General features: G+C 46.0%; 2 protein-coding genes across 3 annotated transcripts in view; one reads left to right on the top strand and one right to left on the bottom strand.

Annotated features, from left to right (window-relative positions):
* PTBP1 (polypyrimidine tract binding protein 1) overlaps window positions 1-27,081 on the top strand; it is a 450,657-nt gene that overhangs the window by 349,791 nt on the left and 73,785 nt on the right. The gene's annotated exons all lie outside the window — the stretch shown is intronic.
* LOC144799353 (uncharacterized protein KIAA1958-like) overlaps window positions 1-27,081 on the bottom strand; it is a 370,582-nt gene that overhangs the window by 303,484 nt on the left and 40,017 nt on the right. The window contains exon 3 of one of the 2 annotated variants that reach the window (XM_078670612.1): window positions 16,604-16,685. The exons of the other annotated variant lie outside the window; for it this stretch is intronic. The gene's annotated coding sequence lies outside the window, so the exon portion shown is untranslated. The remainder of the gene's footprint in view (window positions 1-16,603; window positions 16,686-27,081) is intronic. 2 annotated transcript variants of the gene reach the window in all.

Here is a 27,081-nt window from a genome sequence, read left to right as displayed (position 1 = left end):
GTCCGGAGCCACAAGGATAACTTGGGCCCGGTCGCGCCTGATCTTCTTCAGCACTCTGGGCAGAAGTGGTATAGGCGGAAAGGCGTACAACAGACCGCAACTCCACTCGCGCCGAAAGGCGTCGCCGAGCGAGTGCCGTCTTGGAAACTCCAACGCGCAGAACTGATGACATTGCGCGTTCTCTTCTGTGGCGAATAGATCTAACCAAGGCTCTCCCCATTGCAGAAAGAGGCCGTTCGCCACGTCCGAGTTCAGACGCCATTCGTGATCCACCGAGCACCGACGGCTGAGTTCGTCCGCCCTGGCGTTCAGAGAACCTGCCAGGTGTTGAACCGTCAGAGTCACGCCCTGACGTTCCAGCCATTGCCAGAGGCGCAGAGCCTCCTGGCAAAGGGTCCACGACCCCACTCCGCCCTGCTTGTTGCAGTACCACATGGCGGTGGTGTTGTCCGTGAACACCTGCACCACACTCCCGTTGACAAAGGGGAGGAATGCCTTCAGTGCTAGGCGAATCGCCCGCAGCTCCAACATGTTGATATGGAGCCGGGACTCCGCCGGAGACCAGATGCCTCTGATCTCCGCCTCTCCCAAGTGGCCTCCCCAGCCCTGGAGGGACGCGTCCGTCACAACTACGTGCTCCGGTTGGGGAAGGGAGAGGGATCTGCCTCTGACCCAATCGCGGTCCGTAAGCCACCACTGCAACTGTCTCGCAGTGCCCTCCGAGATCAGGACATGGTCGGATAGGTTGCCCTGATGCTGTGCCCACTGAAACTTCAGGTCCCACTGCAGAGCCCGCATCCGCCACCTGGCGTGATGCACCAGAAGGATGCAGGAGGCCATCAGCCCCAGAAGCCGCAGCGTCAACCTTACCGAGACCCGGGATAACGGCTGAAAGATGGGAATCAAAGCCTGAATATCCCGGACCCGCCGTTCCGGAGGATAAACCCGAAACTGCGCCGAGTCGAGAACCGCTTCGATGAAAAGGAGCTTTTGGGAGGGACACAGGTGTGATTTCGGCACATTGATGGAAAACCCCAGCTCGTGCAGGAGGTCTGCCGTCATCTGAAGGTGGTGGACGACTGTCTGGGGCGAGCCCGCCTTCAACAACCAGTCGTCGAGGTAGGGGAAGACTGAAACCCCTAACCGGCGCTGATGAGCTGCGACCACCGCCATCACTTTCGTGAACACCCGTGGGGCGCAGGTAAGGCCGAATGGGAGCACGATAAACTGAAAGTGCTCGTGGCCTACCGTGAACCGCAGGTAACGCCGGTGGGCCGGCAGGACGGGGATGTGAAAATACGCATCCTGCAAGTCCAACGCCACCATCCAGTCTAGTGGGTCTAGAGCAGCCAAGACCTGAGCCAAAGTCAACATCTTGAACTTCTCCTTCCGGAGGAAGCCGTTGACGTTCCGTAGATCCAAGATAGGACGCAGGCCCCCCTTGTCCTTCTTGGGCACCAGAAAGTAGTGGGAATAGCAACCACACCCTACTTCTGGCCCAGGAACGTGCTCGATGGCCCCCTTGGCCAAGAGGGCCGTAACTTCCTCCTGCAGAAGTGTCAAGTGGTCCCCCGACACACGGTGGTTCTGCGGTGGCATGGCTGGAGGAGTGGTCTCGAAGGGGAGGGAGTAGCCCCTTCGGACGAGCTGCAGCACCCACCTGTCCGATGTGATAGTGCACCAGCGGGAGTGGTGATGGCGAACCCTGCCACCCACTGGCGTCACATGGGCCTGAAAGCTCGGACTAGGAGGATTTGGAGGCTGCTGCGGGGGGAGGTGTGGCCTGACCTCGCCGCTGTCCCCGACCGCCACCACGGCGGAATCCACGGCCGCCACCGCGTTGAGAAGTGTTCTGCGGTGCGTGGCTGGCAGCACGTGTGGGACCGCCCCTTCCGTGGCCACGAAAGGAGCGAAACGAACCCGTTTGCTGGCGCTGGGTCGAGAGACCCAAGGACTTGGCCGTGACCCTGGAGTCCTTGAAGCGCTCAAGCGCGTTGTCCGCTTTGTCGCCAAACAGGCGACTGCCATCGAACGGCATGTCCATCAAGGCATTTTGGACATCCGTCGAAAAATTGGCGGATCTCAGCCAGGCGTGGCGACGAATCGCCACCGTCGTGGACATCGCTCTGCCCAGCGAGTCGGTCGTATCAAGACCACACCTGATGGAATACCTCGCCGCGTCTCGGCCTTCAACCATAGCCTGGCCGAGCTTGTCCCGTACCTCCTGCGGGCATTGCGGCAGACACTCCGCGACCGTATCCCACAGAGAGTGGGTGTAGCGGCCCAAGAGGCATGCGGTGTTGCAAGACCGCAGTCCCAGACTCAGGGACGAGAAGACCTTTTTGCCATACTGGTCGTACCTCTTAGATTCCCGGTCGGGCGGGGCCGACGGGAACGCGGATTGGGAAGTTGAGGCCTGGATCACCAGACTCTCAGGGGTGGGATGGGTGGACAGGAACTTAGGGTCGTCCGAACACAGACGGTGGCGCCTGGCAACGTTCCTATCAACAGGCGAACCTGAATCGGGCATGGACCACGTGCCCAAAAGAACGTCCGTCAAGGCTTCATTGAACGGCAGCAGAGGCTCCTGTGGGCATGACTGCGGTTTGAAGACCTCGGTGAGGATGTTAGGCTTCACTTTTGCGACGGGGAGCTCAAGGTTCAAGGCCTTGGCAGCCCTCATCAGCACCACAGAATAAGCAGCCCCAGCCTCCGACGCCACAGTGGGAGGCGAGACAAAACCAGGGTTAGGAGATTCGTCCAGACCACTGGCATCACCCAAGTCACCTGTCCAGTCCACGTCGTACTGACACTCGCGTGACAGAGGGTCCTCAGACCCCTCCCAACCCTCTCCATAATCTTCATCATTACCATAGACTGACTCAACGATGTAGACCGGCTCCTCGGGGTCAATGGACCCTATCGGCGTCGGACGACGCCGGTCCGACTCCGCGTCCGGATTTGGAGAGGGAATGGGGGTGGCGCCGCCCGGTGCCGGCGCCGGAGCCCCGACGCCGGCCGGAACCGGCGTCGGAGTCACGGCGCCGCGCGGAGGCGGCACCACGGGTTGCCCCGATGGAATCGGTGCCGGAGAGGCCGGTTGACCAGCCGGCGACGACCCTGAAGGGCCCAGCGGCGCCGGGGCCGGAACCGCCGGCGGCGTCGGGGCAGGAGCACCCGAACCGCTCGGGCCCCCAGACGGGACCAACGGGCCCGCAGGCGCCGTAGGACCCGCCGGAGGATACAGCGCCCTCATGGCCATGAGGAACTCCTCTATCTCCTCGCGCGACGCGTCTTGCCCAGGGACCGACGGGTATGGAGCAGACGGCGTCGGCGACCCACGCGGGGCCGCGGGGGTGGGGCCACCCGAACCCCCGGCCGCATCGCGCGAGCGTCGGGGGGGAGTCGGGGGTACGATGACGACGCCCCGACTTCTTGTGTCGCTTACCTGAGGAACCGGAGGAATGGTGACGACTTCCGGAGCGCTTGTGGCGGCTCCGCGATCGTTCTCTCGACCGCTCCCTCGACCTCCGGCCGGACCGGGACCGCTCCCGACGCGGGGCCGACAGCCGGAGCTCGAGCAGCTTGCGGGACCGCTCCCGTCTAGCCTTACCCGTCAAGGCCCGGCAGTCGACGCAGGACTCCACGTCGTGGTCGGCGCCCAGGCACCGGAGGCAGAGTCGATGGTGGTCGGTGACCGACATCAGGCTGTCGCACCCGTCACAACTTTTAAAACCGGGCATCCTACCGGCACCTGAAAGAGTTAGAGTTATCAAAAACTTTGGTCAAAAGACCGGAGTACTGCTCTTCGGATCTGCGCTAACTGGCGCGGAAAAAAGAAGAACTGACGTCAGCGCGCGGAGGCGGCGTCTATATACTCCAGCGACGTCATCACGGCGCACGACGCCGACGACGCGGAGCCGCAGGGGACGCCTGCAGACGACGCCTACCGACGCACAGGGGTACTGCTACGCAAAAGTTTCCGGATCCAGACTGACGCCTGGGGATATTCTAAGGTAAGGAATCTAATACTAACCTGTTTCTTTCAGATCAGTCATATAATCTCTGAAAAACCATAGTTCAAACAATTGGGGACCCAATTCCAACTCTGGAGGAATTTTGCCAGTGTATAGAGGAAAACCAATCTATATAGTATTAAACAATCCAGGCTTGTCACTTATTGTTCCATCACAACAGATCAGAGTGCAAAAGAAGGGATTTTATCCATACGATCCAAAATTAATATCAATAAAAGTGAAGGTGAATATCTTAGCTTAACGTGGTGAAGTGATACTCTTCAAAGCTTGGAAGCCTTGTGGGGATCAGTGCTTGATCTTGGGGGAAAGGCTATGTTGGTCTTACTGGATTTGTCGGCGGCTTTCGACACCGTCCCACACGCAGGCCTCCTTTTAAGACTCAGGGAGATAGGACTGCGGGGGACGGTGTTGGACTGGTTTCAATCCTTCTTAACCGACCGTCGACAGGTGATCTGGGCTCCTCCGTTTTCCGCGGAAATGCCTTCGCTAGAGGTGGGGGTGCCTCAAGGATCGATCTTGAGCCCCACCATCTTCAACATTTACATGGCCCCTCTGGCGAAGGTCGCGGAGGCTTTCGGAGCCCGGGTCATCTCATACGCTGACGACACCCAGCTCCTGTTTACCTGCAGTAAGGGAGAGGATTTTGACGGCGGCAGAATCAAAGACTGTCTTAGTGCAGTCTTTGCATGGTTTCAGCATCAGAGCTTGAAATGCAACTCGGACAAGTCCGAGCTGCTCTTTTTTGGCTGTGCCCCGGACCCTGGTTGGAAGTCGTGGTGGCCCCCGGACATGTTCCCCCCTGAAAAACCCTCCTCCCAAGCAAAAAATCTGGGAGTCGTGCTAGACGACGATCTTTCTTTTCGCCCACATATCACGAGTTTAGCAGGGAAATGCTTCGGCATCCTCAGGATGGTGAGGAAATTTCTCCCATTGCTCTCCCTACAGTACCGCAAGAACATTGTTCAAGCACTTGTGGGATCGCGCTTAGACTATGCTAACGCACTTTTTGCTGGACTGCCTAAATACCTCGTGTCCAGATTGCAGATGGTCCAAAATTCAGCGGCCAGGGCAATCTTTGGCCTTCCGCGGAGAGTTAGCGCCTCTCTGTTGCGTGGCAGGTTGCACTGGCTACCACTGCTGTGCAGAATTAGGTTTAAAATCCTTACGTTGGCGTTTAAAGCCCTCCATCTGACGGGCCCAGCCTACCTCAGGAAGCGTATTGCTTTCTATGTTCCTCGGAGGAAGCTGAGATCTGCGGATTTGGCTAAGGTGGAGGTGCCAGCGATCAAACGAGTGCGGATGGGTGGTCGATCTTTTCAGTTCATGGCAGCTCGTTTTTGGAATGAGCTCCCTCTTTCACTTCGCAAGGCCAATAACCTTCTGGCCTTTAGGAAGGAACTGAAGACCGTCCTTTTCTCTGCACAATCGGTGCGTCTATAGTGTTCCGCTTCTGGGTTCTCTTGGTTATGTTCAGGCCGCTTTGCTAAAGCGCCGGGACACCCTCTTTGGGTAGCCGAGCGCTCAAAAAGTGTGGTTTTAACATAACATAACATAACAGTGCAGTGCTCAAAATAATAAGTGATGTCCCACAAGATGCTCCTGGAAGAAAAATTGCAAAAAAATTTTTTATAAAAAAGTATTAAAATTGGTTTAAAAACACAAATTTCAACTTTTTGTCATTTCAAATTGCAGCACATACTCAAATTCCACAATTATTTCTACACAACAAAGTAGACACTCTTAATCCAGGCCCGTCTCAGTAATACAATCTAAGCAATTTGGCATAGGTAGATTTAATCCATATGTAGATGGGTTGCAAGCTCTTCATCTAAATTGTGCCCCCCAGGGAATTTGGTTTCCAATTCTAATATCCATTTGGATTCTTTTTTCCTCAGGGCAAGTTCGCGGTTTCCGCCCCGTTTGCCAACGTTAACCTGTTCAATTGCGAAGTACCTAAGAAGGTCGTTATTTGATTGGTGCAGTTCTTGGAAATGTCTGGCAATAGGGTACTTGGGATCTTTGTTGGTGATTGCCCTCAGATGTTCTTGGACCCTTTTCTTTGCCATGCAAAACGTACTGCCCACATACCTTCTCTGGCATGGGCATTCCAAGATATAAATAACGTAGGTGGAACTGCAGGTAAGAAATTGCTTGATTTGTCGTCTGTTTTCTGTACCTGGTATTTCAAAATCTTTAACCATGACACTAGTGCGACAAGCCCTACAGTGACCACAGGGATAAAATCCCCTTAGCCCTTGAATGTGTTGGCCCTTTTTATCAGTTATGTCGGCTTTAACCAACATATCTCTCATATTGCGTCCCCTCCTGTATGTTATGAGGGGTCTATTTGTGAGTTTAGGACCTATGATGGAGTCTGCTTTAAGGATTTTCCAATTGTCAGCCATGATTTTCTGGACCTTGTTGGATTTCTGATTGTATGTGGTGATAATTCTAGGAGGTTCTGTCTTTGCATTGGATTTAGGTTTAGGGGTAAGAGTGTCTAATCTAAGGACTGTAGATGCTTTAGTAACTGCCTTAGTAAGTACCCATTCCGGATAACCCCATTCTCTGAATCATATAAGGGTGTTGTTCTTTTCTTGTTCAAAATCCTCCTCTCTGGTACAATTTCTTTTAGCCCTGAGCAGTTCCCCGTACGGAATGCTCCATTTCAGGGGATCAGGGTGGGCGCTAAGGGCGTGTAGAAGGCTATTGCCTGCCGTTTCCTTCCTGTGCAGCTTGGAGATCAGTTTGCCATCCTGAACCTCAATACTGGTATCCAAAAATTCAACCCGACTTCTATTGATGTTATAGGTAAGTTGGATGTTATAACTATTCTGATTTAACTTGGCAATAAACTTCACTGCTTCTTTTTCGGTACCTCGCCAGATGACAAAAAGGTCATCGATGTATCTAATCCACGTGTGAACTTTCTTAAAGTCCTCACTTAGTCCTTCATCTGTCATGATTTCTTCCTCCCACTTGCCCAAAAAAAGATTAGCAAAGTTAGGAGAAAAAGTTGAACCCTGGCCGCGCCGCGAATTTGTTTGAATAAAACTCCATCAAACATAAATATGTTATTTCACAGGCATAGTTTCATCATCTCGATGAGCATAACAGTGTGATTGGTAAATCCTAATTCTCTGTTTTTTAGAAAATAGTAGCAGGCCTCCATACCTTGAATGTGGTCAATGATGGTATACAATGCACTAACATCCATAGTTATTAATATAGAGCCTTCTGTCCATACAATTGTGTCTATTTTTTTATGCAAAATAGACACAATTGTATGGACAGAAGGCTCTATATTAATAACTATGGATGTTAGTGCATTGTATACCATCATTGACCACATTCAAGGTATGGAGGCCTGCTACTATTTTCTAAAAAACAGAGAATTAGGATTTACCAATCACACTGTTATGCTCATCGAGATGATGAAACTATGCCTGCGAAATAACATATTTATGTTTGATGGAGTTTTATTCAAACAAATTCGCGGCGCAGCCATGGGTTCAGCTTTTTCTCCTAACTTTGCTAATTTTTTTTGGGCAAGTGGGAGGAAGAAATCATGACAGATGAAGGACTAAGTGAGGACTTTAAGAAAGTTCACACGTGGATTAGATACATCGATGACCTTTTTGTCATCTGGCGAGGTACAGAAAAAGAAGCAGTGAAGTTTATTGCCAAGTTAAATCAGAATAGTTATAACATCCAACTTACCTATAACATCAATAGAAGTCGGGTTGAATTTTTGGATACCAGTATTGAGGTTCAGGATGGCAAACTGATCTCCAAGCTGCACAGGAAGGAAACGGCAGGCAATAGCCTTCTACACGCCCTTAGCGCCCACCCTGATCCCCTGAAATGGAGCATTCCGTACGGGGAACTGCTCAGGGCTAAAAGAAATTGTACCAGAGAGGAGGATTTTGAACAAGAAAAGAACAACACCCTTATATGATTCAGAGAATGGGGTTATCCGGAATGGGTACTTACTAAGGCAGTTACTAAAGCATCTACAGTCCTTAGATTAGACACTCTTACCCCTAAACCTAAATCCAATGCAAAGACAGAACCTCCTAGAATTATCACCACATACAATCAGAAATCCAACAAGGTCCAGAAAATCATGGCTGACAATTGGAAAATCCTTAAAGCAGACTCCATCATAGGTCCTAAACTCACAAATAGACCCCTCATAACATACAGGAGGGGACGCAATATGAGAGATATGTTGGTTAAAGCCGACATAACTGATAAAAAGGGCCAACACATTCAAGGGCTAAGGGGATTTTATCCCTGTGGTCACTGTAGGGCTTGTCGCACTAGTGTCATGGTTAAAGATTTTGAAATACCAGGTACAGAAAACAGACGACAAATCAAGCAATTTCTTACCTGCAGTTCCACCTACGTTATTTATATCTTGGAATGCCCATGCCAGAGAAGGTATGTGGGCAGTACGTCTTGCATGGCAAAGAAAAGGGTCCAAGAACATCTGAGGGCAATCACCAACAAAGATCCCAAGTACCCTATTGCCAGACATTTCCAAGAACTGCACCAATCAAATAACGACCTTCTTAGGTACTACGCAATTGAACAGGTTAACGTTGGCAAACGGGGCGGAAACCGCGAACTTGCCCTGAGGAAAAAAGAATCCAAATGGATATTAGAATTGGAAACCAAATTCCCTGGGGGGCACAATTTAGATGAAGAGCTTGCAACCCATCTACATATGGATTAAATCTACCTATGCCAAATTGCTTAGATTGTATTACTGAGACGGGCCTGGATTAAGAGTGTCTACTTTGTTGTGTAGAAATAATTGTGGAATTTGAGTATGTGCTACAATTTGAAATGACAAAAAGTTGAAATTTGCGTTTTTAAACCAATTTTAATAATTGTTTATAAAAAATTTTTTTGCAATTTTTCTTCCAGGAGCATCTTGTGGGACATCACTTATTATTTTGAGCACTGCACTGATCCCCACAAGGCTTCCAAGCTTTGAAGAGTATCACATCACCACGTTAAGCTAAGATATTCACCTTCACTTTTATTGATATTAATTTTGGATCGTATGGATAAAATTCCTTCTTTTGCACTCTGATCTGTTGTGATGGAACAATAAGTGACAAGCCTGGATTGTTTAATACTATATAGATTGGTTTTCCTCTATACACTGGCAAAATTTCTCCAGAGTTGGAATTGGGTCCCCAATTGTTTGAACTATGTTTTTTTTAAAGATTATATGACTGGTTCGGGCACTAGACCGAGTGAATCTTCTAAATTAATTACATAGAGTAATATGTTTCAATGTACAGTATTGCTGCATATGATATTTCCTCTATGATTACTCTAAACAATTGGAGTTTACTATGTTATTTTGGTTGTATGAATTCAATGTCGACCTCCAGTTCCAAAATGGCGGATACATGGGCCGTTTTCAGTGTTTAATTCACTTCGGTCCGATGTATGTGTATAATAGCGTTAAGTTGAGATACTTTTAAGCTATTAATTATGAGTATACTTTCTTTGTTACAATTGATTTCCTTTTTGTAACTAATATATAGCCAATGTTTCCATAGAGGATTTAGGTGCATGAGGTACTTACTAATGGCCGCCGAAGAAACTTGGTGTAACTTTTTTTATGTGTACCTTTTCTATGTTTACTTTACTTTGTAATCAGGAAGTTTGTACTTAAATCTGTTCCTCACTTGATACGGGTTAAACGTGTGAGCAAGGCACTTTTGTGCTGAAACGCGTAGCGTTATTTTGGAAAATAAACGCCTATAGCTGTACTTTTTCCGAGTGCGTGTGGTGCTTACCAAGGCAAAACTTCGAAGAATATATATATATATAAACACGGATTTCCTCCAGTTGAAATGCACTCTTCAAACAGAATTTATTTGCAATGGGCTGCTTCGGAGGTCGCCATACGCGTTTTGGAAGTTTATTCCTTTCTCAAAGGCTGAACGTACAAAGTCCCAGCAACATCAACTCATCAATATATCCCCTCTGATTATTTTCCGCGGGTGAGTATGCAAAAATGCAAAGTATCATGGGACTGGTAGTTCAGTATATAAGAGGAGATTCCTACAGAGGGGATAGAAACATTGTGATATCAAACGTGGTGAAGCCAAAGCGAGATCTTTGACTCAGGCCCAGAACAAAAAAAGAAGGACTATGATGAGAATGATGAAGTTGTCCGGATGGTACTACGTACAGCGAGGAGAGTCACATAATCCAAAAGATTTTGAACAAATATTGGAACGTTTTAAGGAAGGATCTTGATACTGGTGAGAAATTGGGAACGAAGCCTAAAATAACATTTAGGAAAGCACCATCTTTGGCAGACATTTTGGTAAAGAGCCACTTTACGACGAAAACATCTAAGAGCTGGTTGCACAATCAACAAAAAGGCTTTAGTAAGAGTGGCAAATGTAAAGCGTACAAAATTGGCAAGAACATGAAAACCGTTAGTGATCCTCGAGGAAAAGTATTCAGCATCAATGAAAAAACTACCTGTGACTCAATATATGTAGTCTAATTGAGTGAGTGTTTTTGTGGCAAAAGATATATAAGCAGCATGATATGCCCATTGAAAAAACGAATTTTAGAGCATATAAGAGCCACACAAAACAAAGATACCAGCTACGCAATTGCGAAACATATGATGGCACATGAAGGGAAGAACTGGTTGAATATGACATACTCAGAAATCGCTCAGTTACTCCGTAAATTTACTAAACATTTACAAAAAACTCACATGTCTCTCCATAAAATTATAGTATGTGAGAAGCTGTACGGTACTATACCGGTTGCATAATACTGACAAATGTGGGTTATATAACACATATGATTAATCAAAAGGAGACTAGCTCATCTATTACAAAATTACCGAAAGTAAAGGACTCTGGTATGTTTTGTCAGGGGGTGAGAACACCTGGTAAGTGTGTTCATGAAGCCCTCACCCACCAACCTAGTTGGTGGCATGCTTCATCATCGGGCCCACCCAGTGACACCTAGCGTGTCCCGGGTGTGCTTCGACGCCTGATTACAGCGGAGCAGGTATGTTGCTGAGTGTGCAGTGAGAAGTGTCAGGGTAGTGATGTTAAAACGGCTTGGCGGGGGTCCCAGTACCCGAGGGTAAACTAAACTTTAATACCTGGGCCTCCGTCAGCGGTTAAAAATAAGGCAGTTGGATGTTGGAGGCGAGTTACGACCTCTCGCATCCAGTGGTGGGTCGACATGTTTCAGCCAGTGCCTTATGAATATGCTGGCTTTCTTCACGACCTAAATAAAAAGGTGTAGGTGTGACTAAAACTAGTGGGAGTGTAATTCAGACTATGTGTATACACGCCCTAAAGTGTTTGTATATGTGTGAGAGGGGGGATTCCCTTCTCAAAAACACGCTTGTTTTAGCAGTTTTTGGCTTCAAGGTTGAGAAGTGGCAGGGGGTTGACCAGCTTTTCTGGGCAGAGCCTGCTCTGGACCTGTAGTGCCTCCTTCGCATACCTGACACTTCTCACTGCACACTCAGCAACATACCTGCTCCGCTGTAATCAGGCATCGAAGCACACCCGGGACACGCTAGGTGTCACTGGGTGGGCCTGATGATGAAGCATGCCACCAACTAGGTTGGTGGGTGAGGGCTTCATGAACACACTTACCAGGTGTTCTCACCCCCTGACAAAACATACCAGAGTCCTTTACTTTCGGTAATTTTGTAATAGATGAGCTAGTCTCCTTTTGATTAATCATATATAAACCTTGGGGATACGGACTAGCTATCTGGTCCTCTCTCTCTCTCTCTTGATACGCATTCATGGTTATATAACACAGACACATAGTCATGACGACATATTCATTTTATGCACTATGGTATGCAATCATAATTTTGCAGTATGTACATTTAAATAATACCACTAGATACCACTAGATTTTGTATTTTTTGTTTGGCCATGACAATGTGGACTACCATTCCCACAATGCATCTTAATGGAAGATGTGGGAGAGAGGTATTTAAGAGGAAAGTAATGATGGACTAAAATTGTTTACCGTGATGAAGACCAGTATGGTTAAAACGCGTAGGTGGAGTGAGTTGGCTTTCAATAAATAACTGGACATTTCCTGGTGAGTGCAGTGTTATCTTTTTGTTGGATAATATGGATTCAGGGGCAGTCCACCCCTGAGGCATGCACCAGCTGTGCAAAGTGTGCCCTTCGTTTGGACTGCTTTATATATATATATATATATATATATATATATATGTTACACCAATGCGCTCCAGCGCTTCAGAAAAGGCTCACCACCACATTCTCCAGCCGGATGGCTGATACTTGGCTCCCGAGCAGTTGTGCAGCCTTCCCCCAGCATTAAAACTTGAGTCCGACGCGTTTCGGGGCCAAAGCCACCCCTTCATCATGGTCGTTTACACAGAGGCACACCACTCTCACCTGCTGTTTCAAATGCGATTTATTTGAAAAAGTCCTCCCTCAGTGGGCGTGGTTTACAGAAGATCGTCCCCAGGCATGCTGGTTACTGTAGTCTTGCAGGTAAGTTTCATTAATAGCCTATAGTAGGTTGTGTGCCTCCATGTCTGCATGTAATCCTTCATTACAATCCTATAGTAGGAAGTGGAGGATAAGCTGCACGGTTGCATATTTTCTGACGATCATCTATGATTTGGTTGAGAAGGATGTAATTGAAGAAACGAGAGGTAATGTGTGCAACAGTCCTGTTTTGCCTGTCCTTAAGCGTACTGATGCTTCTAAGCCACCTGTGTATCGGTTTGTGATTGATCTTCGAGAGGTAAACAAGATTGTGGTGCCACAGTTTCCTGTTGTCCTGGATATCACTGCATTGTTGACTCTAATTCCTGATTCAGCTGCTTGGTTTTCTGTTATCGATCTGAAGAATGCCTTCTTTAGTATTCCGATTGCTGAAGAGAGTATAGATATTTTTGGCTTCTCTTTAGGAGGACGAAGCTTCCGGTTTAAGAGAGCTCCCCAAGGTTATTGTGAAAGTCTCTCCATCTATAGTCAGGCGTTGAAAACTCAGCTTGATAGTTTTGTGTTGCCTACTGGTGCTACTCTTATCCAATATGTTGATGATTTGTTGGTTGCTGCTGATGACAAAGAGATTTGTAAAAAAGGCTACTCTTTCTTTGTTACGACATTTGTCTGACCTTCATCATAAAGTGTCACCTTCGAAGTTACAGTGTTGCCGACAAGAAGTAACCTACTTAGGTCATCTCTTGTCGAAGGAGGGAAGAAGGTTGACCCCAGAACGAATTCAAGCGATTGCGCAAATGACTGTACCATCCACACAGAGAGAAGTGCGTGCTTTCTTAGGTATCACCTCGTATTGTAGACAATGGATTCCTAATTTTTCCCTGCTAGCGAAACCTCTGTTGGCACTGACTCTTAAAGATACTCCGTATCCTCTTCCTGATGAGTGTCAGATGCTCAAGAACAGCATGATTGCTTCCTTTGGACAGAGGAAGAAACGAAGGCTAGGGTTGATCTTAAAGATACTCCTCTTGAGAATGTTGATGGTACTTTATGGGTAGATGGTTCGTGTTTCAAGCTTCCGAATGGTGAGACGACTGCGGCATATGCCGTCACAACTTTGCATACAGTTGTTGAAACAGCACGAATAGCACAGAATTCAGCTCAAGCAGCAGAGCTAATTGCATCGATACGAGCGTGTGTATTGTCAGAAGGAAAGCGAGTGAATGTATATACTGATAGCCAGTATGCGTTTGGTGTTGCCCATAGTTTTGGACGTTTATGGAGAGAGAGAGGATTCCTTACTTCCCATGGTACAAAGATTCAGCATGGGCAGTTAGTGAATGAACTTTTGGAATCTCTTACTCTCCCAAAGCAGATTGCAATTGTGAAGTGTAGTGCGCATAAGAAAGTTGTGGATGATGTAGGTCGAGGGAATGAGTTTGCGTATGAAGTTGCGAAGGATACGGCAAGAGATATGATGAGCCGAATGTATGTGGCAGGTCCTGCAAGATGGGTTGTGGAAAGAGGAATGTGTGAAGACACAATATAAAGTGTGAAGTTGATTCAGGCTGAAGCTACTGAAAAAGAAGTGAGTACGTGGAGAGAAACTACGGGTATATTGGATCCGACAGGTTGTTGGGTTGAGTTGTCAGAACACCAGCGATGGTTGTTGCCTGATGCGTATGTGCTCCCAGTGGTTACGATGGCTCATGGAATGGCTCATATCAGTGCAAAAGGGATATGTAAGTTGTTGGCTCCAGTATAGCAGAATGCTGGAATTCCGAAATGTGCTGAGAACGTGGTGAAGCATTGCATGATTTGTTTGAAGTATAATCCTGGCAAGGGAACTCCAACTCCAGCTGGCCATTTTGCTCCTCCGACGTATCCGTTTGAAGTGATACAGTTAGATTACATACACATGGAGAGATGCAACAATTTGAAGTATGTCCTTGTGGTTATTTGCGCCTTTTCCAGATGGATAGAGGCATACCCCCTAAAGGATAATACTGCCTTGTCTACAGCCAAGGTTTTGCTCAAAGAGTATTTCCCTAGGTTTGGTTTGCCGAGAATTGTATGGTCGGACAATGGGAGTGAATTTGTGGGTCGAGTCATGAAGAAAGTGTGTGCTGGAATAGGGATAAGTCAAAAGTTCCATGCTGCGAATCACCCCCAGTCAGCTGGACTTGTTGCCCTACAAGTACTGGGTATGACACTGGAACTGCACAACTAGTGCCCTACAAGTACTGAGTATGACACTGGAATATGGATTACACGCATGTAACGGACGCTTGCCCTCTGACTGTCCTAGTCAGCCAACGTTCACTAGAGGGGGCGGTTCAAGCCACCTAGACTATATTTTAGTCTCCTTGGCCCTATGGCCAACGCTGGTGGACATAATGGTGGATAAGCGTATAGAAAGTGATCATTTTCCACTTTCCTTGACTGCTCAGAATTTACTCTTTGCCTCATCTAATATTAGGGATAGCAAAGATCCCAAACCATCACCTGAACCTATAGAATCAAATAATCGTAGGTCCTTGAGGTGGCCCGTAGTCTTGGGCAACGGAGGAATCATTAAACAGATTTACCAACTTTTTGTCAAACACATGACCCCGCTAGCTGATACTGATACTGATAACTCCCCTATGATAGAAACCCATGGTGAATTAATTACCCAACTTGGTGGAATTCTAACAAAAGCTATAAAAAAGTTAGAACCTGGTCGCCATCCTCCCCCACAGGAAAATCTCTGGTATAATAAAGCTTGCCGAAGTGCTAAAACAGATCTTATTAAAGCAGTGAAGGGGAATCAACTAGATGTTGTTAGAGCTAAAAGGACTTATTACAAAAAAAAACGTCCAATTAGCTAAGAAAGAGTGGGATGAAAGACTATGGTCAGATTTGCTCGAGGCTTGTAAGTCAAATGTCCAGACTTCCTTTTGGAGCCTCATTGCAAGAGGCACCAAAGGGGTTACAGAGTCAAAAGATAGATTCCTTGAGGAAAGTACCTGGGTTAAACATTTCTCCCTGCTTTACTCTTGTGAAGTAGATGAGGAAGATTGGGCAATAAAACAAATTAAGCTAGCCCCTTATGATAGCCCTTTAACATTTAGCTTGAATGACACTATCTTAGCAATCAAGGCGGTGAAATCAGGCAAAGCTTCAGGTCCTGATAGAATACCCGGGGACCTCTGGAAGCACGAGGATTTTATTTGGGCACCCTATATTAACTTGCTTACAAATAAAATAGCACTGGGGGCTCCAATCCCAGACACCTGGAAGGGTGCAGAAATCGTTACAATTTTTAAGAAAGGCGATAGGTCTAATCCATCACACTATCGACCAATTAGCTTGATCGATGTTCTGCAAAACATTTTTGCCCGTCAAATTCTTAGTCGGCTTAATGCATGGGTCGAGGACCATTTTATTCTTACAAAGTACCAGGCTGGCTTTAGAGCGAAAATCAGTACAGTGGACCAGGTTTTTAGGTTTTTATGCATACTTTGGAAATACATTAACATAAAGAGCTCCCACATATATGTGGCCTTCGTTGTTCTAAAAGCTGCTTTTGATCTTGTCCCCAGGGGGAAATTATGGCAAACGCTAAATGATATGGGTGCCCCTGGGAACATTCTTCAACAGCTGATTAGATTACATGAAAAAAATTATGCAAGAGTGAGATGGGGGCCCAATGGGGAGCTAAGTGAGAAAATAGATATAGTGAAAGGTGTTAGGCAAGGGTGCGTTATGGCGCCCACCCTATTTTCTCTTTATGTTAATGACATCCCAGACACCCTCTTGGGCTGCGAGCATGACTCTCCCAAGCTGTGTGGTCAAGCCGTTCCGGCATTATTATTCGCGGATGATACGATTTTAATTTCCCAAACCCCTAGGGGACTTCAGAACCTTCTTAACAAATTTAGGTTGTATTGCCAGGATAAGAAACTTGAAATCAATTCTTCGAAAACTAAAATAATGACAATCAACCCACATAAAGGTTTTAACAACATTTTCACTATAAATAATGAAAAAATTGAGGAAGTCCAAAGTTTTAAATACCTGGGTATCACCTTAGACAGCAAAACAACTTGGAAACCACAATTAGAAATTTCAAGGATCAGACTAGTCCAGAATCAAGGCCCTATTTTAAGGAAACATAGAAATAGTCATTTTAAGTCAATCTCGCCAGCAATTAGTTTGTTTAAGTACAAAGCGCAATCGGCTTCTCTTTATGGGGCAGAACTGTGGGGACATATTTCGAAAAGCACCTTTTTAGTTCCAGAAAACAATTTTATTAGACAGCTCTTAGGTGTACCTGGTTCTACTCCCCTTATCCCTCTTTTATGGGACCTTAACTTTCGCCGTTCTGATGACCATGCCCTTTTACGCCCTCTGTTATACTGGGTTCGTCTGTGGTCCACTGACGAGCTAATTGACTACAGAGAGGCATTAAAAGAGATAATGTCTATAAAAAACTCCACGCATTTAGCATGGTTGGCTTACATTGAAAAGTGGTTCATAAAATTGGGGTTAAGTAGCTTTTGGTCAGACCCGGATTCAATCACACATAGTTCAAAAAAACTGCTTAAGAATAGATATTGGGAATATAAAAGAGATTCCCTATTGGAAAATTCCAAACTGGGGACACTGACACTTAAGTTTTTTTTAACTAAAAATGGATATGAAATTAGAAAGTTTTATGGATGAAATCTACCCGCCTATGGCCAAATCATTATATCTAAAATTTCGTTACAGTATCCTTCAAATAAAATATAGGACCTCGAAATGGCACTGTAACAAAAGCCCAGGGGGTAGTACTGGCTCTGACCTATGCGAACTATGTGAAATGGGCTTGAGGGAAGATGAGGCTCACGTGCTATTTATATGCCCTGCTTACTTACATGCAAGAAAAAAATGGCTAAAACCAATATGTCAACTTCTGGGCCTCCGCCATATCAAAGATGGCGAAAGAGTCTTTAAAGGAGACACTTCACGACCAATAGTATTTAGCTTGAGCCGTTTCCTCCTATCGGTAGCGATAGTTAGAAAGAGAAATGGCTACCAAATGTAAATAGATAGTTGGTATTTACGAAGAACAGCTACTGAAATGTACTCTGATTTGCACTTTATATTGTACTCGAACCAACTATTATAATTGTAATGTATCCTGAAATAGGTGTGTTATATGTAATGATAAATACAACTAGATTGATAATTATTAGTGGGGTGTGAAATGGAATTTTCTTGTCCAAATTTAGGATAGCGACAAGGGGAACTGGTCTGATAGTAGTGATTAGTGTTTTGCTTCTTTTTAACCCTGGTGCCTCGTTTTTATAGAGCTATGTATTAACTTATTAAATTATTTAATTTTATTATTAACTGTTCCGCGATTCATGGATGTTAATCTTACTATGAGGTACTGTTGCTGATAGTGATTCCTCCTTAATTATAATTTTCCTTGGGCGGTCAAATATTGTCAAATATTGTACTAGAATCACCTTGAAAAGAGGCCGTACAAATCTATAAACCTAACTGATACATTGTCAAATCCTGATCCCCACCCCACTCATACTAAAAACCATGATACCCCTCCCTCCATAGTCTTCCCTTCCATGCCCCAAACCTGTGATAAAAATCCTGCCTGTTACACTTGGCCTCTTTTGGCGTGTTTCCCCTATCTTTTTGCTTTCTGACCTCCTGGTTTTGACTCTGATTTTGTTGGTTTAGTGTCTCTGCACACTTTCTCACTGCTGTTCAGTGTTAGTGTCAGTGTTGCTGATGTTCTTTTCCCTCTGAGGCGGAAGCCGGAGGTCTCTCTGCTCCCTTTCACCTATTGCCAGTGAAAACGATTTATTTACGAATTTGTTTTTAAAATCCTGTAATATATTTTAATTGGTGCGTTTTTATATTCTGCCCTTACCCTAAGGCGAGATTACTTCGCCGAGGCCCCAATTCATCGCTTCCCACGGCGTCGCTGTTGCCAGGCGCAGGGAAGCTTTCTGCAGCATTTTTGGCCGCCATCTTCCATTGGGAAGGCTGGCCTGATAGCTCTGCGCCCCTCCTGCCCTCCCAGGGTATTTAATGGGCGTTTTCTCACGCCGCCAGCAATTGCTGATGTTCTTTTCCCTCTGAGGCGGAAGCCGGAGGTCTCTCTGCTCCCTTGCACCTATTGCCAGTGAAAACGATTGATTTACAAATTTGTTTTTAAAATCCTGTAATATATTTTAATTGGTGCGTTTTTATATTCTGCCCTTACCCTAAGGCGAGATTACTTCGCCGAGGCCCCAATTCATCGCTTCCCACGGCGTCGCTGTTGCCAGGCGCAGGGAAGCTTTCTGCAGCATTTTTGGCCGCCATCTTCCATTGGGAAGGCTGGCCTGATAGCTCTGCGCCCCTCCCACCCTCCTTCCGCCCCGCCCAAAAGATGTATATTAACAACAGTATCGCCCGACCTCGCAGCGGGCGGGCGCAGCGGGCACGCCGGCGGCGCGCCAAAGGCGCGCCAAAGGCAAGCCCGTCTGCGCCCGTCCGCGCCGGGACCGGGCCCAGGGCCACAACCCCTGTCCCTCCTCTTTCGTATAATCGCAGTACGCTGTTGGAGATCCGTCCCTCCCATGCCTCTCTCTGCACCAAATACGATCTATCCCTTATGCCTCTGGAGAAACAAACACAATGCCCACATTGCAACTTCGTGCCCGCGTTTGTTAACCCTACTATCGCTGCTAAATCTTCAGTGTCAGAGAAAGATTCACACGTGACTATGGCACTCATAAACGCGCGCTCCCTGAGTAAACATTGCCAGGAAATAGCTGATCTCATCAGCGACCTCAACTTAGATGTTCTCTATATTACAGAGACATGGTCCAATGAGGCATCCGCCCCCGACTATGTAACGGCAGTTCCCCCAGGCTTTAGTGCCTATCGGCAGGATAGGCCTAAAGGGAATGGAGGTGGGCTAGCCATCTTAGCCAGAGACCAATTTGAGGTTCGCTTCTCACCTATTCCCATTACTTCATGTGAAGCCATGCTTTTCAATATAAAATTGTCCTCTACGTATAACTTCAAGGGAGTACTTCTCTATAGACCCCCTGGGACCAGATCGGCGTTCCTAACTAATTTAAGTAACATCACTGAGTCCATAGCCACAGAAGAGTCCACCACAATTATGGGTGACTTCAACTTCTATTTGGAGCAAATCGGTGACAGGGATTCTAATTCCCTTATATCAGACTTAGAAACAATGGGCCTCAAACAATTGGTCATGACCCCCACCCATCAGGCAGGCCACACGTTGGATGGAATTTTTACAAATGTGGAAGGTCTTTGTATAACCTCAGTTCTTCCCATGACATGGACAGACCACTCAGTCATTCTCAGCAGCCTCACTATCAAAGGCTCGCTGAGGAAAAATGCTGTTCACTCGAAAACTGGCACTTTCAAAGCATGGAAGGACATTAATTCCAATGACCTAACGTTGCTCTTAAACAACACCAGCCCGGATCTATCCACCGATCCCAATACTGCAACCAACCAATTCCAGAAATGGTTGGGCGATGCCACGTCTCAGCTGGCACCTACTAAAACCCTCTCAAGAAACAGAAATCTGCCTAAAGCTCAGTGGTATACACAAGAGCTAAAAATCCAAAAACAATTAACTAGGAACAGGGAAAGGCATTGGCGAAGAACCTACGACAGCGAAAATAAGGAAAAGTACAAAAAAGCTCTTGCTTCTTATAAAGCAATGATAATAGCAGCAAAAAAACATTTTTTCACACTCCATATAGAGACTGCGAAAAACTCTAGTAAACAGCTATACAATATCGCCAAAACTCTTTCTGGAAATGCACCGGATCTTAATCCACCCCCATCACAAGCATTATGTGATGCCTTATCCAAGTTCTTCTTCGCGAAGGTAAATGATATTTATCAAGCCTTTAAATCAGACCTGGGCATCAGTAGTGCTATCACCCCCATGATCACCCCTAAAAATACCATGACCAGTTTTAAACCCCTTACCACTGACCAAGTTGAGGGCATAGTAAAATCGATCAAAGCTGGATCAGCTCTGGATCCATGCCCAACTTCTGTGATCGCAACCGTGCCAGACACAGTCATCCCTATTATTACTCATGTCTGTAACACTATACTGACATCCGGAACCTACCCTGATTCATTAAAAAATACGCTGATCAAACCCCTGCTGAAAAAACCCGGTCTAGATAAAGGTGAACTAAAAAACTACCGCCCTATAGCGAGTCTCCCTTTTCTAGCTAAAGTTACCGAAAAAGCTATGAATCAGCAGCTGTCGGAATATATAGAAAGTCACAACCTGCTGGATGACACTCAGTTCGGTTTCCGAAAACATCATGGCACGGAAACCGCTCTCATCAAAGCAGCTGATGACATAAGGGTCATCCGCGATCAAGGAGGAACAGCTCTGCTTGTCCTTCTGGATCTCTCAGCAGCTTTCGACACGGTCGACCACAAGATCTTGGTCGATCGTGTCGAAAGGTTGGGTATTCAGCTTACTGCTAGGGACCTACTTGCCTCCTTCTTGGCCAACAGAACCCAGGCGGTTACACTGGGCCTTTTTCAATCAGCTGATTTGTCATTACCGTGTGGGGTCCCCCAAGGCTCATCCCTAAGTCCGACACTATTTAATATATATGTGTCGGACCTCGCTAGTGTCATCAAAGCATACGGGATGGGCCTAACCTCATACGCCGATGACACTCAACTAGTGTTGGCCATAAAGGGTAATGGACAGGAGGTGGCAGTGAGATTCCAAAGCGGGATGAATGCCATCGGTGAGTGGATGGCAAAAACTTGCCTGAAGCTCAACTCCGATAAAACGGAGGTGGTTATCTATGGTAACCTTATGCCAGCTTGGTCTGCAGCCTGGTGGCCATCGGCTTTAGGAACCCCTCCCTGCCCCACCATTAAGGTCAGAAACCTAGGAGTGACATTCGATGACCAGCTCAACTTCATGGCCCACGCAAATAAGGTGGCAGCTAACGCCCATTTTAAGCTTAAAATGATAAGAAAAATCACACCGTTCCTACCAGATTCAGCAGCCAAGACGCTAGTCACCTCCCTGGTCCTACCATCGCTAGATTACTGCAATGGTCTTCTGCTTAATGCACAAAACAGAGTTACCAAAAAATTACAGACCGTGCAGAACGCAGCGGCACGCGTGCTGTCCAAAAAACCTAAATTCGCACCCATCTCGGACACTCTGAAAAGTTACCACTGGTTAACTATCCAAAATAGGGCAAAATTCAAATCATTGTGCATAGTCTACAAAACCCTGCAGGACCAAGGCCCGCGTTTTCTCAAAGAGCAACTAATTCCCTACAATCCGTCCAGAACACTTCGATCTACCTCACTTAACCAATTAGTGGTCCAACGCAGCAGAACAGTTTCTTGGGGTGACCGCCGCTTTTCTATCGCGGCCCCTAAACTCTGGAACACCCTACCAAACCACATAAAAACAAGTTCCTCACTGCTTCAGTTTAGGAAAAAACTGAAAACATGGTTATTTAATCAGTAAATCAAGCTTCTAATCATACTGATCAGGGAGAGGCATCATTGCATATTAGCACCGAGACGCCCACGGGTAATTGTACGCGCTCTATAAGTGTCATTAATAAATAAATAAATAAATAAAATAAATAAATAAATACTAGAGTATGTAAGAAATGTAATGTATTATTTTAAACTGTTTCTTTTAAGGTTGTTAACCGAAATAAAGAATAAATGAACGAAATAAAGAATAAATGAATGAATGTTATAACGGCACGTTGAAGCTGAAATTAGCTAAGATTCAAGCGAGCACTGGTCTTACATGGCCAGATGCCTTGCCGTTGGCTCTTTTGTCAACAAGGACGACTGTGCATTCTCGTGTGGGACTTAGCCCATACGAAATAGTGCTTGGTCGTCCAGCGAATGTTTGGAGTGTGCCTCGTCCCAAGAAATATAGCGATATTGAGTACCCTATGTGGTGGATTACTTACATGACTTGACTGCTAAATTGCGTGTTCTCCACCAACAGGTCTATGAGAGTTTGCCGACAGCTACTACAGATCCAGGCCACGCGATCCGACCTGGCGATTCAGTTCTCATCAAGAACTTTCAGCGATCCAAAAATTTGGAACCGAGATGGACTGGACCTTCTCTGGTGTTGTTGGTCACTCGGACTGCTGTTAGAGTAGCTGGTAAAAAGAATTGGGTGCATGCCACCCATACTAAGAAAGTTCCTTTGCCTTTACCGTATGATAAGTGGGTGATGGATGGAATAGCTGACTGGGAATGCGAAAGGGTTCCTAGATTCGTGCCTTTTAGTGATGCACATTTGACATGGACTCAGTCAGAACGCGAGGATGATGATGTTCTGCATGCTGCTGTGCCTCCGTCCTTGAGAATCGACACAACTAATCCGGAACTCCTCTTTAAGAATCAGACTGTGCCTGGCAAAGAACGCTACAATCTGAGATCGAAAAAGGACATTTGAAACAGACTAATAAAGTTGAATTTTGTTCATGTAGTTAAATACACCTTGTCAGATCAAGAGACTTTTTTCCTTTTTTCCTTTTTCGAGTCACCATCCGGACTCAGCTGCAGGGTCGCGGTACAGCCTTAAGGGGTGAGCCGCGTATTGACACAAGGTCTGCGGTTCAGGGTCGTTAGTGCGGATCTTGGCGCACACTTAAGTGAAAAAGGTAACAGCCGTGAGCAGCACGTTAGAGGATGGAGTCTTTTGAGTCCGACAAGGGTGTTAAAAGAGTTGATCTCAGAGCAAAAATGTGTACATTGATCCGTAACAAATGTTTTTTGATAATGTGTTTTCTAATGCTTCTGAATATTACGATAGCTTGTGTGGGTTGGGTTTTCATGTCACACAACAGACGCTTGCATCTACCTCCCAACCTACTCTTTCTTTTCCTACTGTTTTCCCACATGAGTTTCATACGTTGCCTGAACATGAACAGACACGAAGATCAGAATTTGTGAACAATTTGTTTATACAGATGTTACATCAGCATCAGCTAGTTGTAAATACCACGAATTGTTGGGTGTGTGGTCTTATGCCGCATACGATTGATAAGGGAATGCCATATTTGGTTTTGCCTTTTTCGCCTAATGGGTCAGTATGGGCACTCCAGTCAATGTTTATCTATGCGAATGAAGCATCTCCTGTACGTTCCGTCAAAGATAATGCGAATAATAATGCTTTGATACAGGGAATAGTAGATATGGTCAGAGATATTGATGCATATAATGCTATCCCTAAAGATGAAGTACAAGCATACGTTGGTTGGAACAAGACGAGATATAGCATTAGTTTGACAGAGAAAGAGAGACAGAAAAGGTCTCCTCCTATTTGGATCGTACCCCATCGAGGTCATCTTTGTCTGCAAGGCAATGGTCAGAATCCGAGAGCTCAGTTTGGTAAGAGTGTGTCCGTTCACACCTATGTTTATACGTCTCAGAAATCTCCACCGTTCGTGCCCGCTAAAGGCACGTATTTTGTCTGTTATGACAGAGCATACACATGGTTGCCTTCTGATTTTTCAGGCACATGTTGTGGCATTTTTGCTTCCCCCTACATATACAGCTGCTTTCAACTACCATAAGACAAGATATGGTAGAGGTGTTATCGATATGAAAGACACTGCTGCACAAGAAGTTGGAGACTTCTTTAAGGGTTTCTTGCCCTTTTGGGGTCCTAAGGCCAATAGTAGGAATATTCGTCAGCTTACGTGAGTGGTCGAGGCCACTATCCATGAGACTGCAGGTGCTCTTAGCAATATTACAGCTGAGCTTCAAGCGGATCGCCTTATGACATTACAGAACCGCTTTGCTTTAGATATTATACTCGCAGATAGAGGTGGAGTATGTAAATTGATCGGATCTAGTTGCTGCGTTTTCATACCAGATAATGCCCCGACAGTGTACCAAGCCATCTTGAGGTTACATAAGTCTGCTGAGTCTATACATGTAGATGAAGGGAACTGGTCGTTGATAGGATGCTTTTGGGAATTGTTGTCCAAATGGGGATGGAAGATTCTAATGTTCCTTGGTATGGATTTAGCGATCCTTTTCTCGTGTTGCTTATGCATCCAGTGTGGTCCCGCCATTTGTGGCCTTTGTGCTACGATCTGTGTGAGAAGACCTGTCTCGAGAGAAGTGAAGGAAAATAAGATGATGTTACAGCAACACCTTGATGACCTGATGAGAATAGATATAGACCTGGATTCAGATTGACGTGGGTTTAGGTCATTGCCTACGTAATGGCAAAAGGAGGGTCTGAGGTTCCGTGGTTTTCGGGACCGGACTCCATTTTGTTTGCGTTTGCTCGAGACGCCATTTTATGTTGCCCTCACGTAGGCCATGGAAGTAAACGAACGAACGAAGTTGCATGGGCCTCGTTGTCCATGTACATATTAACAGGCCCTTTTCGATTTGCGAGTGAATTGTAAGATGCTGACCCTGTCACCTGAAACTGACCCTTTACGAAGCTAGTTTTCTCTAGCTGATCGTTGTCTGAATTCCAATCAATGTTCAGGATATTGCTAAATTCTAGTGTTCTTGCACATATCTTATCCTACTCAACATCTGAATTGTTTCTTTCCTTTACGACTTTTCATTACATGGGTAGTGCTTTCAATTATGGGTTTGTCCGACTTGTGGTAATTGAATATGGAACATTCCTAATAATATAACTTGTGGGTTGGTACGATGTAAAGTGAGCTTTTTGGAATGTAATAATGTATGTAAAATGTGTTTCATTGGTCAGAATTTGCCGCAGTGGGTCTGCATTTGTAAGTGATCGAAATTGCGAATAAAAGGTGATGTCTTGCTCTACAAAACTTGACCAGTTTCCTGAGTCGTACACCGTGTTGTATTGCTTGGTTCACTGTTACTAGCTGCAGCTAGTAAATTGATCTCTGACGCCACCTACAAGTATTCCGTGTCTCTGTATGCCAAGACAGGTGAACTCGAAGACTTCGGGTGTGTCCCTGGCACCGCTGGGTTCTAAGAAAACCCGGTTCTTCAGGGTGCCTGCCATGAACATGTTTGACGATGTTTTTATTTCTGTGAATTGTATTTTCCGAGAGTGCCTGATGTATATGGAAATACCTCCAGATGGTCTACCACACATATTCTCCTTGATGGCTGGTTTACAGTATTCCACAAATCCTCTTATTGATATTTGTTTGATAGCTCACGTTTCTTGAATGCAAATTATGTCCACTCCTTCTAGGAACGGTAGTGTCGCCGGGTTTTGCACTAGCTTTAAGATCCCTGCTACGTTCCAGGACATAATAGTTGCACTCTGAGTACTAATCGTCGAATTTTTATTCTTGGCTGGAGGATCCGTTAGCGGGTGCTGTAAGAATTTCTTGCTTACGAAGAAACTGGAGTTAGGAATTGTGATTAAGGGCCCTTGGCACCCAAGACCAGTCTTCGCTGATAATATTCTCCATTGAGCATGACCGAGTGCCTTTGCCCAGATTTGTGGTTACTTTAATTAAACCATCACTTTTTAGTTTTATATTTGTGTCGCTGTTGGTCCCGTGAAGAATGGACAGTGCTGGTGGCAATAGATGGGGTAACTCCAGCAATTGAGTCTTTTTTTAATGTCCGGTTCCAGAGAGGCGTTTTGTTGCTTCGAATGACAATGTTTCAGGGGCATTGGATATTTTACCGCAGGCCTACTCGTGAGGTTAGAGCACCTGCCGGCTTTTACTTCACTTATATACTTAGTTTTTGGCCGTTGGTCCGTGGGCTCACCCAAGCAGATCCCAAAAGTTAATTCAAGATTAGTTTTACCCAAGTTAGTTGAACTAATAGTATTTTAATTTAAAGTATAAGGCTTTGGAGGAGTATTGGTCTCAAAGTCATTGTCGGTGTGGATCCCAGTCTCTTTATTTTCCGGCAATAACCACTGCCTAATTGAACCATTGGAGGTGGAGTTGTTTTTTCTTTGTTTATTCAACTTTTTTAGTTTTTCTTATTTTTCCGAGAAAGGTGGGCGGTGTCTAAACTTGTCAAGTGCGAGATGTTTGAAATGTCTTGTTCTTTAACATTGGCGCGGCTGGAGTCTGTTGCCGTTTCTATGGCCCTGGATGGGTGCTCTTCCACTATCCTTGTGGTGTCTTGCTGGGGTTCTTTGACGTTGGTTTGAGAATACTGCAAGTTTTCAATGAGAACATAATCCTTGTTATTCTGTAGGCGGTGTACAGTATTCCGATGCCTGCTGGTTTCTGATTTTAAATCCTCAATCAGCGTGTTCATTATCTCTGGGAGCTTTTTTTTCCTGCGGCTTTTTCTCACTGCCTCTGCCTTTGCTCCTACCGCCGCCTCTGCTCCCTCCGCCTGGGCGATTCAGCAGCACACCGACCCCCGTCTGGCAACCGGGTCTACAGAAGCGGCAGCAGAAGCGGCGAAATGGCAGAATGGCGGGGCGGCAGGCTCCTCTCCTCCCCCCACAGCAACAGCTCCGACCGCACAGCGCGAACAGCAGGCTCTCTGAA

The sequence above is a fragment of the Lissotriton helveticus genome, chromosome 12 (assembly GCF_964261635.1).
Source record: "Lissotriton helveticus chromosome 12, aLisHel1.1, whole genome shotgun sequence".
NCBI lineage: Eukaryota > Metazoa > Chordata > Amphibia > Caudata > Salamandridae > Lissotriton > Lissotriton helveticus.
This window is presented reverse-complemented; position numbering and strand designations above follow the sequence as displayed.